The 15,497-nt window shown below is 41.5% G+C and overlaps 1 protein-coding gene across 1 annotated transcript in view; it reads right to left on the minus strand.

Annotated features, from left to right (window-relative positions):
- Positions 1 to 9,319: 9,319 nt before the first annotated feature.
- Positions 9,320 to 15,497, minus strand: part of LOC144617018 (uncharacterized) — a 103,802-nt gene continuing 97,624 nt past the window's right edge. The window contains exons 6-7 of the mRNA XM_081796404.1: positions 10,348 to 10,399; positions 9,320 to 9,869 (exon numbers count right to left, since the gene is read on the minus strand). The gene's annotated coding sequence lies outside the window, so the exon portion shown is untranslated. The remainder of the gene's footprint in view (positions 9,870 to 10,347; positions 10,400 to 15,497) is intronic.

The following is a 15,497-nucleotide window of genomic DNA, read 5'->3' on the forward strand; positions in this document are numbered from 1 at the left end:
GCGAATGTGTGCGGGGCTGCAGCGGCTTGAGTTCTAGGCGCAGGACATGGAGTATACAGCAAAGTTTTTAGAAGAAAGCATTATCACTTCACTGGGAGAGGCCTGAAGAAGTACTGCTAACCATGTACACTGTCATCAAAATAAAACTCTTCTTGGATTCACATAAGCCACAAATTAGATCCAGATCATCACCCCCATGACCATCAGAAGGCCATCCCCATCTATGAGGGACCACAAGTTGAGAAATTCCTGAGCATACTCAGGCTCCAGAAGCAGATGACACCATGAAGTAGGCAGCTTTGTCCAAGATCTTGAATCAAGAACGTTGTCTTCATTTATCTACCCTTTCTCCCTGACCTGGAAAATTCTCTGATCTAGAAATTTTTTTAAAACCCTTCCTCTTTTATTTACAAAATCAATCAATGAATTAGTTTATTCATTTTTATTTGTTTGATTAATTCCCCAGTATTGTAAATCTTCAAACTCTGCCATTGTTCTTGCTTCCCTATATATGCTTTCCTTGCCTTGATCAGTAGTTCTTCTGTCCCATTCCATACTAGTGCCACTTTGAGGATACCCTCCTCACATCTTCAGAGTAGGGATCAAGGCTGATATTATAGGTTGAGCTCCAGGAGCACACTCTGAGATAAAGTTTCATGCAAAGGAAAACTGTTAAAATATCAACATTCATGGAAAGAAGGGGAAGGAAGTATGATTGAGCAGAGACAGAAGTTGAACTACAATGGAATTCTAGCAAAGTCTTAAGTAACTGCACTGGGAACTCTGGAATATATAGTTAATCAAAGTTGTTGCATAGTAACCCAAAATGACTAGGCCTTTAAACCCTCACATGACAAGTCATTGGATATAAGATACCCTGGAAAGGGTGTGGTGTTGAGCAAGGCAACTGAGATCAAGTCTGAAGGAGCTAACAGGACAGCAAGTCTTTTCACGAAGGGGATCATTGTAGCTCATGTCCATATCCATTACTATTCACTCCCGGTGCCACTCGGAAACATTTCTTCAAGGACAACACATATATGTATGAAGGGTGATTCTTCCAGGATTCTAATGTACCTCTCTTCCCAAAAGAAACTTAGAAGAGAAAGGTTAATGGGACAAATTACAGTTCCTGCCTAGAGCTGGTCTTAGGACCGTGATACTCATCATCTTTCTCCTCCAATATCCATTCTAGATTCCTCTTACCTCAGCACTACTTCTGATTTTGGTGACTTATCTATTGGTGTTACCCAGACTCCCACACCTGAGGGGTGTTATTAGTCTCAGGACACCATGTCCTCTTGAGGCCAGGGTTGCTGACATGTCTATTTACCATTACAATTGAGCAAAGGAGTACAAAAACACACTCAAGTGTATTATCTGGATGCCACACATATTTACCGCTTGTGTAAAAGCACCTCTACTGCCTCCTGAAGACCAAGGTCCCGTTACCCCCTCCAAGATGGTAACTCCTCTCTTTGTTGGCCAGTCCCTGTACACAAGGAATCTGAAGTGCCTAGTAGCACTTGTAGTGGCAATTGTAGTCTATATTTCAATGGGAAGCTTGCTAGGTCCCCTTGCAAAAGTGTCCTCCTTTGGAATCCAGGACCTCTCACCTTATAGAGTGTACAATTATGGAGCCAAAAAGGACAAAGTCCCTAGTGGATCATTAGGAGATACAGTAATTGAGGTCTCTCCTACTTCCATCCCTTAGTTACTGGACCTATGCATTCATCTTACTTGGGGATACAGTGTCATATAAATTTTTTTTAATTCAGTCTTCTGGAGGATGGATACCTTTTCTTACAAAGGGCTGCTTCTAAGCTAGCATTTCAACCGTGTCCTCAGAAGATCATTTTAAGGCTCTATCAGGTAGGTCACTTCTGATTAGAATGGTATGTGGTATGACCAGTGGATCCGGTAGTCATAAGCCCACTCTCATACCTCCTTTAAAAAAAAAATTTTTGTGGGTCGCTTGGGTGGCTTAGTTGGTTAAGCACCTGAGTCTTTATTTCAGCTCAGGTCATGATCTCGTCGTTTGTGAGATCAAGCCCCACATTGGGCTCTGTGCTGATGGCACAGAGCCTGCTTGGGATTCTCACTCTCCCTCTCTCTCTCTCTGCCCCTTCCCTGCTCTCTCTCTCTCTCTCTCTCAAAATAAATAAACTTGAAAAAAGTTTTAAATAAAGAATTTCTCTTTATTAAGTAATGTCTACGCCCAACGTGGGGCTCGAACTCACAACCTGAGGATCAAGAGTCATATGCTGTACAGACTGAGCCAGTCAGGTGCCCCTTTCATATCTCTTTTGTAGTAAAATAGGCTCTGTGTTCTGACACAATTTTATATAGGATCCTTTCTCAGGGATAAAATATTCCATAAGTTTTTGGATAGTCATAGTGGCTGTGGAGGGCATTAACATATAATGCAAAGATTTTCATACTCTGTTCTTCCACTATGCTCATCCACCTCCTTGCTCCATTCTTTAAATCTTACTCTTTTCTGTGTATCTGCCCATGAGTCCTGATATATTGCAACCTCAAGCCACTTCTTTCACACAAAGTGGATAAACAGGTGCATCACCCAAACGCCTGCCCGTCAGGAGGATTTTCCCTCACTAGTGTCTTTCAAAGCCACTTCCGAATGAGGCTGCAGTGTGGCTGCTTCCATTTTTAAGCACTGGCATACTAAGCTTTTCTATTTGTAAACCAAGCTTGTAGATTTTGCTTTTCCGTCAGCTGAGGATAAGAGATTCCCAGTATGATCAAAGTGAGGTGAGGAAGAGGTGCTGGCGCACAGTGGTGAGGGTCACGGGCTACTTGCTCATGCAGCTTGTTTTTGCTCTCTAGTCCTTCGCGTGCTTGAGCTCGTGCTCATCTCACAATAGACTGCTACAGGATTCTATCAACCTTACGTGAACCCAGCTCTGAATGGGTGGTTCTAGAAGCATGGTCATTTAGTGTCTCCTGGTCAGGCATTCCATCTCTACCAATGTCCATTAGCACCCCAGAAGTTTTTGTTTCTTTTAAGTATATAATGTTGTTTATGCCAGAATCTCGGGAATCTGCACCGTTATTCTCTCACTGGGACTTGCCATAAACCGTGCTGCTACATTGCATCTTTCCTGCCACTTATCTCTAATACCATGGGACTTGCAGGGACTTACAGCTCAGGTGGCAAGGCTGCTTGCACTGCAGCTTGAATTTGCTGAAGAACTCTTTTTTGTGCTGGCACCTACTGAAGGCTGGCATCATTTCTCATCACCTGGAATATGAGCTAGATAAGTATTCTCTAGTGTGGAATATGCTGATTCTAGAACTGAGAGCAACCTATCAAGGATAGGAGTTCCCACTCAGTAGTGGGAGGTCAAGGTATAATGATTTGTCTTTTACTTTGGAAGGTATGCCCTAGCACACCACTGACCTCAAGACTACAAAATTTTGGGGTGTCTGGGTGGTTCAGTTGGTTGAGTGTCCAACTCGATTTCAGCTCAAGGTCATGATCTCAGTGTCGTGGGATTGAACCCTGGATTGGGCTCTGCATTGAGCATGGAGCCTGCTTGGGATTCTCTCCCTCCCACCCTCTGCCCACCCCTCCCCTCTGCCTCTCTCTCTAAAAAAAAAAAAGAAAGACTACAACATTTTATTTATGTGTCAGGATTCTTATTCTTTATAGGGTTCATCTTGCATGGAATGCATGTGTCTTACTAAGTCCTCCAGCATGCTAACCAATCTTATTCATTAGCTCCAATTAGCATAACATCATTGATATAATGGATCAATGTGAAGTTCTCTGAGATGCCCAGATGGTCCAGATCATTTTGGCCTATATTCTTATAGAAAACATAGAATTAACATAGCTTTGGGAAAAACTGTAGAAATGTATTATTTACTCTATGTAAATGCAAACTGTTTCTGATGCTATTTTTTAATCAGAGTATAAAAGAGTATATTTGCCAACTTAATTGGCATGTGTCATGTACCTGAAACAATGTTAATTTATTCTAGCAAATATATTAATCATACATAGTACCATGGTTGCAATTAGGGAGACAATTCATATAAGTTTGCCATAAACTATCATTTTCCAAGAGCCATCTTACTTCTTCTGGGGGCCAGGTGGTCAAATTAAATGGAGATACGGTAGAGTCCCCCATTTCTACAAAAGTTATAGCCTTAACTTTTGCCATCTCCCTATCTGGGGTTGTGATATTGGTTTTGGTTCTTAGATGGGACTGGGGGGATGAAGAAATATTTTCAGAGTCTTCTACTAGGGATTCCCCATTATGACAGCCCATACCCCAAGGGCCAAGAACACAAAGTTGGAGTTATGCCAACTACAACATAGGTCAATCCCAATTACACATTTGGAGATCATGAAAATGACTGTTGGGCAGATCAGTAGATCCAGTAGTTTCACTGTAAGCAGGACCTTGGTCGAAACTCCACAAGCCTCCATTCTGGAAAACCATGATGATACTTTGAGTATCTGAAGATCTATATTAACTGAGACCTTTGTTTCCCACAGTCTCCAAAATGTTTGTGATAACTAACTATAAGTGACTATTCAGTCAATGGGTTCTACACCTGAAAAACAATTCAGGTCCAGCATCATAGCAAGACATCAAAGCATATAATTGCCCTCAATTTAGTGTCCATCCATCTCTTTTTCTTCCGACCGTATAAGCTGAGTTGTACCCTTATTGGGTGCCCATCTACTTTGCCCCTAGGCATACTGTGTCCATTAACCATCTCTATTTTTCTGCAGATCAGGCCCCCTTAGGTACCCTATGACTCTGCCACTCGTTAAGAAAATTACATCCATCTTGCTTCTGGCAGTTAAGTGGTATTACCTACTCTGTATTGTTTTGGAGTCCTAACATCCCTATTGCTATTATTGAGCCTAATTCTGTAACTTTCCCACTTTCCTAATTCTGTAATCTTTCCTAATGTTAACCCTGTCTTATCAAGGACTTTCCTCACTGAACCTTTTAGTGATGCTGTTGCCCCTCCCGTGAGTGCATTACTTATGACCTTGGGAATGATGTGCCCATTAGTCCTTTCCAGGGTACATAATCATCTGGTGTCTTTTTAGCCTTAAATATATATCCATTTAAGCATGCCCATTTCCCTGGGCATTTAATCCCTTTCTCCACTGTCTACCATAGCAATTTTGGCATTTCACCTTCATCTAGCATGAGCCACCTTTTTTCCATGTTTCTAGCATCCATACTAGTGGTGAGTTCATACTGTCTCCTCAGATCTTTGACAGGCTGTTAAATCTTATATTTTGGGAAGTGTCCACAAATCCGTAAACTCTCCTTTATCCAACTGTTCTGCCTGCGTGATGGAGTGGCCTCAGAATCCAGTTTCTGTAATACTCCCTCAGCTACTACCAATACATTATAATTAGGTCGTATAACTCCTTTAGGTAAGTCTCTTTCCTTCCTCATCAGGCCCAGCATGTCCCCCAACTATGTTATGTTGAAAGTTAACCCTAATGATATAGGCCTAATGACCAGAAAGAAAAATGGGGGCAGATCATGAGGAAGGCACATTCTGCATGCAGGGAAAGACATCTTAATGGTCCTCAAGAAGGAAAGAGTGCTGGCTTTTAATGGAGATGGGCGATCACTTCTGTGAACCAGGAGGATTCAAAGAAGTCAAGGGTTCAAAAGCTTAAATAGCATCTACCCAAACGTCTCCAGCTTGAGTGTCAGTGTTCTATATTTTTGAACCATGGCCCTGATCTTGGCATAACAGAGTTGCTTTGATTCAGCAATTGGCCTTTTCCAATTATTGATATCAGATTAAAACAAAAAACCAAAAAGCCTCTGTGTCTATGTGTACAAGTACACATACAGGCACATACATGCCATTGGAGTACACAAGCATTTAAAGAAATTCCTGGAAGGAAACATTTTACCATGGTTAAATATATGGAAGGGAGTATAATGGGAAGTTGTGGAGAGAGGAACTTGAACTATTTACTATACATTCTTCTGTATTTTTTACAAATATTTGTACAATATTTTTAAAGTATTAGAAACATTAAAATGATCATTGCCATAAGAGGAGAGAAATGAAAGAAGTCTTTAGTAATGTTCTTTATTTTCCGGCAAGACGCTTGACCTCACTTGACCTCATCCCTTGGGGAGAGAAGGGATATGTGAAGGCCATTGTGCAATGAACCAGTCTCTTGCTCCTGGAGAAGTGAGGGGGAAAGGGCTTGTTATCTGCGGTCAGCCATATTCTTTTCTCTTCAGAAGGGGCCAAAGAGCTTTGCAACTAAGACCCAGGAGCAATGGAAACTGCATCAGAAGTAGAGCAACCTGTGTGCCTGTTAAAGAAAATCATTCAATTGGGGGTGGTCTGCACATGATACCACAGAAGGAGTTGAATCTTTGCATTAACAACTTTTCTTGGGAACACCTGGCTGGCTCAGTCGGTAGAGCATATGACTCTTGATCTTGGGGTTATGAGTTCATGCCCCACTTTGGGTGCAGAAAAAGAATAAGAACAACTTTTCTCAGCTTTTTGGTAAGTTTGCAGGATAGAATGTGCCAAATAACTTACATAAATAGAATAAAATTTCTGTCTTTTATAGCTTTTGGTTAGACAGATTTTCAATACATTTGACAAATGTATTTAAGATGGTGTATTTGTTTCCTGCAGCTGCTGTAACAAATTATCACAAATTTGGTGTCTTCAAACAACAGAAATTTATTCTCTCACAGTTCTGCAGGCCAGAAATCCAAAATCAGTTTCACTAAGCAAAAATCAAATCATCAGCAGTGCCACACTCCCCCTGGAGGCTCTACAAGAGAATCCCTTCCTTGACTCTTCCAGTTTCTGGTGGCTGTCAGTATGTCTTGGCTTGCGGTCACATCACTCCGATTCTGCCTGTCTTCACATACCCCTCTTTTCTGGGTGTGGGTGTAAATTCCGTCTGCCTCTCTCTTATAAGGACATTGTAGCAAATTGGGCCCACCCATATAATACTGGTTAATCTCTCTATCTTAAGATCCTTGACTAAATCACATTTGCAAAGACCCCCTTTTCCTGATAAGTTAACATTTACAGGTTCCAGGAATTAGGACTGGCATCTCTGAGGTCCATTATTCAGTCTACTACCAAGGGACTGATTTAAAACATGTAATACATATGAAATCAATTTGTGGGGCTCTGTCTTTTCAAAGACCAATCTGCTTCTAGAACCCAATACTGAGAAACAATGGGAGTTTCATGTATCTTCCAATCAGAAGAAAACTACCATATGAATTAACACACCATGGATAGAGAAAATAATTGGTAATTTCAAATTTGACTTTCCCACCCCTGACCTTCTGAATCAGAATCTTTCCATCTAATTCTTACCCTACCCAAAGGTATAAGAGTAGACACTGATATATAGTCTCCAGTTCAGAGTCAAACTTCTTCTCACATGGGAAACTCCACATAGCTGACTTCTGGGTACTTATTTAACCATGTAGGATTCACCGGTCAGGAAGTCAAGCTGGAATACTAGTAAACATTTATTAAACATTTATTATATCCCCAGTACTGAGTGAATTACCTCACATGTATTATTTTATTTAATTCTCAGAGCTAACTTTATTCTTTGAGTTTATTTATTTTGAGAGAGTGTATGTGTGCGCATGCAAGCAAGGGAGAGGCAGAGAGAGAGGGAAAGAAAGAGTCCCAAACAGGCTCTGCACTGTCAGCATGGAGCCCTACCTGGGGCTCGATCTCATGAACCATGAGATCATGACCTGATCCAAAATCAAGAGGTGGACACTTAACCAACTAAGCCACCCAGTTGCTCTTCAGAGCTACGTTTTGAGGTGGAGTGATTCATTAAGGCTCTTTAGTTGGATCCCACATAACCAAAAACAGATTTATGAGTAGACCTCTGGACTGGCTCATGAATCAGAAGAGCTGCACAAACAGGGTTACGAAAGACAGAAAGGACAACACTCTGAGGCACTCAGCCGCAGCTCTCGGTTCTCTTCTCCGTCTGTGGCCCTATCATCAGATGACTCTACCTACACTGCCTTCTACTTCTGTGGGTTTTCACTGACAATTTGAATTCCAAGCAGAGTTTAATTTGACTCCGCTGGAACAAAGGTACTATTGATGGCCCTCCCTGAGACAATGCCCACTATGGGCCAGAGGTACATGTTCAGTTATGGGGGAAAAAACAGTGAGCAGGAGGAATGGATCAGACCAAAGTGATAATTGCTTCATAAATAATGTTACCCTCATTTTACAAATGGGAAAAAAAAAATTGAGCCTCAGAGAATTTGCAGCTTAGTAGCAAGTTGTAAAGCCATAATTTGAACCCACTTCTGCCCAACCTGAAGCCTGGATTCTTAACCACTATTCCCATCTTGGTATCTGCTGAAGACCAGGAATCAAAGACAGATTCCAAAGCAGTTTCTGCATGAATTTCCAACAAGAGTTGTGGTATTTCAGCCAATTTGGAGACCCAGGAAAGTAAATGTACCGTGAGAAATCTCTCTGTGCCTATTTTGTGAGCAGGTATTGATTGCAGTGTTGGATAAAATGGACATTTAAAAAAATGTTTATTTTTGAGAGAGAGAGAGAGAGAGAGAGAACGCAAGCAGTGGGGGTGGGGGAGTGCAGAGAGAGACACAAACACACATAGATAGGAAGACAGAGGATCCGAATCAGGCTCTGCACTGAGAGAAGAGAGCCTGATGCACGGCTGGAACACCCAAGCCATGAGATCATGACCTGAGCTGAAGTCAGATGCTTAACTGACTGACCCACCCAGGCACGCCTAAAATGGACATGTTTTATAGCTTAAGTGTGGTTGCAAGAAGGTAAAACCCAACTGTAACAAGCTTAAACCAAACAGTATTTATTGACTCAAGGGAATGGGCAACCTAAGGGAGAAACAGCCTTCAGCAAATCTAGATGCAGTGCCATCAAGACTGGTCCCTCTCACTCTTAACCTTTACATTCTCCTTCCCTTTGTGTTCACTTCACTCCCAGGTAGACTATTTGTGTGAGAACAAAGATGGCCATCAGCATCACTAACAGTCAGCAACATCAAGGAAAAGAACTCTTTTTCTCCCTGCATCCATGGCAATCCTGAGAAAAGATTCTGATTGGCTCTTCATGGATCAGGTGCTAAGTGACAAGCAGACCAATCACTGTGTCCAGAGAAATGGTGTACACATTCTGACATGCTGTTCTAACTCCTGTGTCGATTCCTATGGTAGATTACATGGGACCACATGACTGATAGACACCAGAATCACACAGAGTGGGCTAAAATCATTTCCTAAAAAAAGAAAGAGAAAGGCTGTTGCAAAAAAATGGGGGTGGGGAAGGAGAGCAGGTATAAAAAAATTGTAAACACATTATAGACAAACCATGGTACACACCTTTGGGCCCCACTTCACCTACTGTATCAGAATATTTCTGCATGATTCCTACACATGCTAAAGTTTGATCCATACTACAGTTTGTAAAATGAAAGGAATTCCAGGAAAGACATTGAGGAAAAATAAGATTATGAGGTGAAAGAAGTAAATCAGAGCTAGAATGAAGAGTAGGTAATAGATGGATGAAATAAAGGGGAGAAAGGGAGAAATAGAAAAGCAAAAACAAGCAATAGCACAAGCAGCATTTGGACAAACAAGGCATGTTCTCAGGAGTCAGTCAACTTTACCTTCATATATCCTAGGGGCTGTTGTATAGAAATCACTTCAGCACAGTGCTGGAAAGAGCCGGGCTTAGGAAGGAGAAAGGCTTGGGTGTGAATTCTCATTTTGCCACTAATCAGCTTTATGAATTTAGGCAGATGACTCATCCTCTCTGGTATCAGTCTTCTGATCTATAAACTGGGGATAATGACATCTTGCTCACAATATTCTCCTGAGGCTCCAGAGACCGTAATGCATGCAAAAATAGTTGTTCTTGTCTTAGATGCCTCCCTGTTCTCTTAACCCTTGCTGCAGAATTAAGACCCAAGAGGTAGGGAAAATTTAGGAAGAGAAAGGCTTGTGCTTAATATGAAGAGCTTTCTACAACTTGAGTCACCTTACAACCTAATTAGCTGTGACCTCATTGATAAGGACTGAATGTGTTTCCCCTGACCCCAGATTCATATGTGGAAACCTCAAACCCCAATGTGACTGTATTTGCAGAGAGAGCCTTTATTGAAGCAATTAAGCTTAAATGAGGTTATAAGGGTGGAGCCCTGATCCAATAGGATTAGTGTCCTTATAAGAAGAGGCATCAGAGAGCTTGTTCCCCTTTCTCCGTGGAAGGGACACAGCAAGGAAGCAGCCATTTGCAAGTCAGAAAGAGAGCTCTCACCAGGAACTGATCCCTGCTAGAACCTTGATCTTGGACTTCCCAGTTCCCAGACCTGTGAGAAAATAAACTTCTGTTAAGCCACCAGCCGACAGTGTTTTATTATCACAGCCTGAGCAGACTAAGATCCTCTCCTCACTGGAATTAAAACAAGCTGACAGTCACCTTTCAGAGATACAGAGGGACTTTCCATAGGAGGACAGTAGAATAAGAACAAACTATCTCTAAGTCTATCCCAGGACTTCTCAACCTTGGCTGCATATTAGAATGACCTGGGAACTTTTTATTTTTATTTTCCAAGATTAAATGTATGCAAAATGCAAGGAGTCACAAGAGCAAGGTGTTCCCCTCTTTGTGGTTATTTGGGACATCAGTAGGTTGGGGCTGCCATTGGGTGGGCCTTATAGCACTTTTTTTTTTTAACCCATTAGAGTAGTCTTAATGCACATCAACACCTGGCTGAAACCAAGCCTTTTGCTGTTATAGGCCTCCAAACAATAAATGGGAATTGGACATTTAGGCCCAGAGTGTAGTACCCAACCAAACTCCCCATCTAAGATTGTTGTAATAGAAAGAGCCTATAGAAAGCAAAAAGGCAGAGACAGCAAGTGGACATAATAATAATGATGATGACCACCATTTGTTAAGCCCTTACTGTGAGCCACTGATATATGATGTCATTTAATCCTAGAAGAGCGATACTATTATGTTTTGTTTTGTTTTATTTTGTTTCTAAGGTTGAACTGCAGATGCACAGAATTGAATTGATTCAGTCAGTCATTCTTTCCCGTTACTGGCATGATATAATCATCTGTCTAGACATGACCCCTATTTTTTCTTATCGTCTTTATCCCTCATTCCTGAGTGTATCGAATATATGTTGTTCCAATCTATTCTCCATAGACTTACAGATCCACAAAAATATGTAGTGTAGTGTCTGCTTTTAAAATATATATAAATGGATCATACTGCATGTCTAACTCTGCAATTTGCTTTTTTTATTCAGCATTATGTTTCTGAGACCCATCCATGTTGATATATATAGAGAGAGCTAGTTCATCTGTTTAAACTGCTCCATGGTATACTATCATATGGATATACTATAGCTTATCTATATATTTCCCCCTGATAGAATCTATGTATAGATAGATATCTATGTATTTCTCCCTGTTGTTAATTCTTTCCTATTACAAAAAACGCTTCAATGAGTAATCTTGTATATGTCCCTCAATGCATTGGGCAAGAGTCTCTCTAAGATTTACCTAGAAGGAGAATGGTGGGGCTTTAGGCTTCATGCATTTTCAGTTTTAGTAAATCCTGCCAAATTACAGAGTAGTTTTGTTAATTTACACTCCCATCAACAGTATAGGAGAGTTCTTGGGATAGATACTATTATTATCTCCATTTTGCAGATGAGGAAACACACAAAATGTCCAAAGTTAAACACTATCTATCTGAACCACATCTATCTAACTCCAGGTCTACACAACACAATGTCACTACACAACATGCACTAATTAACACCTGGAAATACATTCAGCTGCAAGTGACAGAATCCCCTACCTGTGGCTTAAGTAGCATGGGTATTTATCATCTCACTTAACAAAAACAGTAGAAGGAGGTAGTTCCAGAGCAGCTAAGCAGCCCAGCTATGTCATCGGCAACATGGACACTTTTCGTTTTTAATTTCGCTATCCTCTACTGTTGAGTTATCACCCCCATTTCATTTTCTCTCAGCCTTAGGATGCCTGACATTGCTCTGACACCATGTCTAAGTTCATAACAGTAAAGGGGGGTTGGGGATGCGCAGTGGCACCATGCATGAAGTTCTTCTTGTTCTTTTTTTATAATAAAGGAAAGAAAAATGCCTTCCATGAATTCCCCACTCACTACATCCTTTGCCATTTTTTCTCATTGGTCAGAGCCCACAACTGGTACAATCTTCGGGCAGAGTGGCATGAGATTATGTCTGGTTTAGATCAACCACAACTCAGCCACAGGGACTACAGAGAGGATTTATCTTTTTAATACCAAGCCATCTCCATGTCTCAAATCTGTTCTGTCAGCAAAGAAGAAAGACATTGGCTGTTGGATAGCAACTTGGTTTTCTTTCGTCTTTGACATTTTCTTCTCAATTTTTTTTACTGGCTTCTCCTCCTCACTCAGTTGTTAAATACTTGCTTCACCTTGGGACTCTTCTCTTCCCAAAATAGTTAAGAGAGGACTAACAGATGGCCAGCAGGTCAAAATTGAGTTTGTGACCCCTGCTGTATACCCTCTCCCTATGCTGACAGCATCCATTTTCATGGTTTCATATGCCATCTGCATATTGATAACTCCTAAATTTGTATCCCCAGTTTCTTCTTCTTTCTTGAGCTTCATATTCATATGTAACATAGCCTCTTTAGAGATTCCTCAGACATATCAAACTCAACATGTCCAAAACTGAGCTTTTCACCTGCCACCCAGACTTGCTCTTTCTTTTCTGGTACAGTCCATCTCCAAGAATACAATTCCCTTCCACTAGAGTCACCCAAGTCAGAGACCTGTTTCACTTCCCACACAATAGCTCTCAAGTTTGTTTGCTTTTCTTCACCTGTACTGCAAACACCTTAATCTAAAACTGCTAGTAGAGAGGCGCCTGGGTGGCTCAGTTTGTTGAGCATCTGGCTCTTGGTACAGGCTCAAGTCATGATCTTACTGGCATGAGAAGAGCCCCACATCCAGCTCTGCACTGACAGCACGGAGCCTGCTTGGTATTCTCTCTCTCTCTCTCTCTCTCTCTCTCTCTCTCTGCCCCTCCTCCACTCTTGAGAGCTCTATACCTCTCTCAAAATAAATAAATAAACTTTAAAATAATAAAACTGCTAGTAGAAACTTTGTGGTATATCTCCAGACCAGCACCTGTGCACCTGGGTTATAAATGCAAATCTTAGTCCCCACCCCAGATCACTCCTGGATCAGAATCTGCATTGTAACAGGATTCCCAGGCAATTAATTAAAATTTGAGAACTTTTCATGTTGACTTTTGCTATAGCTTATTAACTGGTTTCCCTGGATCAGTGTCTTGCCCCTAAAACTCTTTCTTGACACTACAAACCTCATAAGTCACTTCCCTTATTAAATCCTGTAACTAACCCCCCCCCCCCAAGATCCCCCTCCTCACTGTTGCCTTGGAGACAGAAGGCAAAAGCCTACAGAATAGACACCTTATAGAAGTTCCCCTCCTGACCAATCTCCAGCTGCATTCTGGCTTGCCCTCTGGGCTCTAGCCACATTAGTCTTCCAATTTCTGTGCCCAGCCATCTTTTTCCCAAGTCAGGGACTTTTTGCCTGGGATACCCAGCATGATCACAACTTTCTCTGGCACATAGCTAACTCCCACTCACTTCCTCAAAGAAGTCCCCCTCTCTTACAGGCCTTGTGAGGTCAGCCACTCTCATGTTAACCTCTCTTTTTGCACACTGTGCTCCTTCAGATATTTATCACAGTTGTAGTTAAAAAAAAATGGTGTGCATGTTTTATTGTTTAATGTCAGGCTTTCCGCATTGAATGGAAGCTCTAAGACAACTGCATCAGCTCTAGTGTTGTTACATCCTTCTGGCACCTAGAACAGTGCTTGACACATGTTCCGTACTCAATGAGTAGTTGTTGACTCAATGAATATGAATGAATAACAGTCCCCAGGGAGTTGTCCTGGCCCGCGGTGGCCCTGCTTTCTTAGTTCAACTGGAATTAAGAATCTGCAAAAGACTGAGGAGGGCCAAGGAAGCATAATTTGACCACCAGCAAGCTAACTGGGGATGAAAACGTCCAATTCTGACAGATGTACCCCGTGCACGTGCTGAAAGAAAAACAGAAGCAGCCGCCTGAGAGTGATGGTAAACATTTTGTTCCCCAGCCAGTGCCCTCCTCAATACACTCCCAAACTGACCTTTAGAAGGACTTTTGTATAGTGGGAGGTCTCTTTTAACCTCCAATGAATAAGAGTGTGAAGTGGTGTTTGCTTTTTTCCCTTTGTTCTCTGGCTGAGAAAAGTCTGGAGGCGGTAGAGTGAGGCTTAGCAATACAATTGCCTTCCCTTTCAAATGCTAAAGAGGGTTTTTGCTACTGGTTTAGTATAATCTGAGAGTTGTAGAGGTCTGGAAGGGATCCACTCCCCTTCCTTTTGGCATCTCATTTCCTGCAGGCTAGGGGCAACTTGGCAATTAATAGAAAAACCAAGGCTGCAAAAATATAGTCAACATTGTCCTCCAAGTGTCTCTGCATGGTGAACAGCAGAGAGCTAGATGCTTCTCTCAGGAGAAGTACAGGATGTATAAATTCCCACAGTTCTGAGATGGGCCAGAGATTGTGCGGTTTGTGGCTTTCTCTTCAACTGGGAGGGAGCTGGAATCAGAGGGCGACTCGTTCAAGATAGCTGTTAGCACAGCCTTTTGACTCCCCTCCCTACAGCATGGATCTGTGTTTTGAGGGACCATAATGTTTAAACAGTTTGGAGGGCTCTTTTAAAGAAAGAGAACATAAAACTATGAATAAAAACAGATTCAGGGCTTTGGAAAGAACTGAGGGTCTTCATTGGCTTAATGATACATCCATCTCTGACCCCGTGAGTGTACAGGAAAAGCTGAGGCTTTGAAAGTCTTGGGCAAGTTATTCACTCCCTAGAGCCTTAATTGGGTAACCAAAAAAACAAGACCCTCTAGTCCTCCTTCTTAGAAATGATTTAAGGAGAAGATGCATGAAACAAAAGTACCTGTTATTTGATAGGACGTGCTCAATAAAAATGTCATTTTGGAGACCTCCTCTTTAGGGACTTATAGATCCATTCGAGTCACCTTCTTTCCTTAGGTTTACTGGAGTTTTTGCAGGTGTTGCTATAATCCATCTGGAATAGATATGATTACTTGGAGACTTAATCAAAGTTCCCATACTGGTAGCTGAAATCAACACATTTTTTTGGACATTCCAAGGATCCCTAATAAATTTAATTTGTATTACTTTTTAAAAAGCTAGTCCACGGCTATTTGGTTTGGTTTTCGGTTTAATTTGATGTGTTGTTTAACGTGTGTGTGTGTGTGTTTGTGTGTGTGCACATGCCCAGGCTGAGAATCATATTGTTTACTATCCCTAACACTGATCATACTTTACCA

This window comes from Panthera onca, chromosome C1, assembly GCF_046562875.1.
Source record: "Panthera onca isolate mPanOnc1 chromosome C1, mPanOnc1 haplotype 2, whole genome shotgun sequence".
Lineage (NCBI taxonomy): Eukaryota > Metazoa > Chordata > Mammalia > Carnivora > Felidae > Panthera > Panthera onca.